We start from the raw sequence: 1,894 nt of genomic DNA, 5'->3' as shown, positions 1-1,894 counted from the left end.
ACCTGTGTATTCGCGCAAAGAATTGCAGAAAGATAACCTGAGCTATCACCGGACCTCAACATTTTTCCAGAACTAACAAAAACACTCGAGGTAGCCAGTCTGACTCTGCTTTCAGCTTCTGGAGGTTTCTGGCAGGGAAATGTAGCGCTTTGCCATTCTAGGGTGTGCCACACATGGCATCTCTGAGCGAGTGCTCACAGTCCTGTTTGGGGCAAGTTCACCTGCCGTGACAGAAACTCTGAGCCCCAGCCCCTCCATGGCTAGACACCTCTGATGGATAAACAATTGCTCCTTTTCCACGGGTTTGAGACTTCAGTCTCTTGCAGACCCTTGCAAAGAAGTTTAGCCTGCACTGCTCTCTAACCTCACTGTCCATGGCTCTGTTCCTGCTCCACAGTAGATATGGGGAAATAACTTCATGAGCACTGAAAAAATAAATCTATTAGACCATCCATTCTATTCTGTCCATCCGGCACCAATGGCTTGTGTTCCAAGGCCCTGAGCCAAAACACGTAAGTCACCTCAATGCCTTCTGGGACTTGAGCGGCAGGACGAATATGCACCATGTTTCACTGCTAGGAGCCACACTTGGAAAAATTGTGGCCAACGTGGCCCCATCCCACACCCCAATTCCCCTTCTTGTTTTCTTCCTATGTACAAAGAGAAGGCCAGAGACATCAAGTGCTTCTTGCAAGTGTTCTAGGTAACAAGGGAAGTCACCTGCCATAAGTAGTACCATACACTTGAACTTCGCTAATGATCCAGGTGCTAGACCCCTCTTCCCACTGGGAGAAAAGTACCTGGATTAAAGGAGAATAAAGTGAATCCTGTCCATAGTGACTCCAATGGCTGTAGGAAATGTTGCTTGCTTTTCATGGATCCAATAGCTTGGAACTTTGAATACCGACTTCTCCCAAAATATGGCTAAAATGCTGGCAGATATTTGCAGCTACCATTTGTGCAAAGAAAACTGAAGATCATTATATACAAACTTGTTTTACAGGATACCTACCCCATTGAGTTTCTTAGCATAGAGAAAAATGGGGATAAATATCTTTTTTTTTTTTTTTTGCCAGTCCTGGGGCATGGACTCAGGGCCTGAGCACTGTCCCTGGCTTCTTTTTGCTCAAGGCTAGCACTCTACCACTTGAGCCACAGTGCCACTTCTGGCTTTTTCTATGTATGTGGTGCTGAGAAATCGAACCCAGGACTTCATGTATGCGAGGCAAGCACTCTACCACTAGGCCATATTCCCAACCCCATAAATATTGTTCTTAAATGTACCATGGTATCAGGGACTGCTGAAGACATTGGGGGTGGGAAAGGGTAGGGAGAAGTTGGTCTCTAAAGATATTGCTTATTTTGTTTTCTCTATCAGAATATCTTCAATGCTATTATGCCAAATCTCAAATGGGAAAGAGGGCAATGATGTTTGAAATGTAAAAAAGAAAAAAGGATGGGTCCTGTTGTTCAAACCCAGCAGCCACGTGATTTGGCTCCCCCCTGGACTTTATGAGAGGGTATGGGTGTTTGTCACCCCCAAATCCATCCTCCAATGCAAACAAGTCCTTGCCCCTCACTTAAGGACACGCATGCTCCTGGTTTGGTGTGTATGCTCGCTTGAGAGTTCTCTTCCCGCCTTGGGCAAGGGAGAAGTGAGGCGAAGCCCAACGAGCTGGGATTCTAAGGGCGACTCAGGGCCACCCCCACATCTGTCACCTGAGTTACAAACATTATTGACAGCTAGAGTGGGTCCTAAAGAAGGGATCACAAAGTCAACTTCGCTTCCTGTGCTCTCCGAGGTGTCCCTGGGGACAGTGACAGGCAGGAAGTATGGCTGAGTTGAAATGTCCGGGACCAAGTTTCTCTCCATAACTTCTTTCTAGTGGCTGGT

This window comes from Perognathus longimembris, chromosome 20 (assembly GCF_023159225.1).
Source record: "Perognathus longimembris pacificus isolate PPM17 chromosome 20, ASM2315922v1, whole genome shotgun sequence".
NCBI classification, from domain to species: Eukaryota; Metazoa; Chordata; class Mammalia; order Rodentia; family Heteromyidae; genus Perognathus; species Perognathus longimembris.
Note: the sequence above shows the minus strand (reverse complement) of the source record.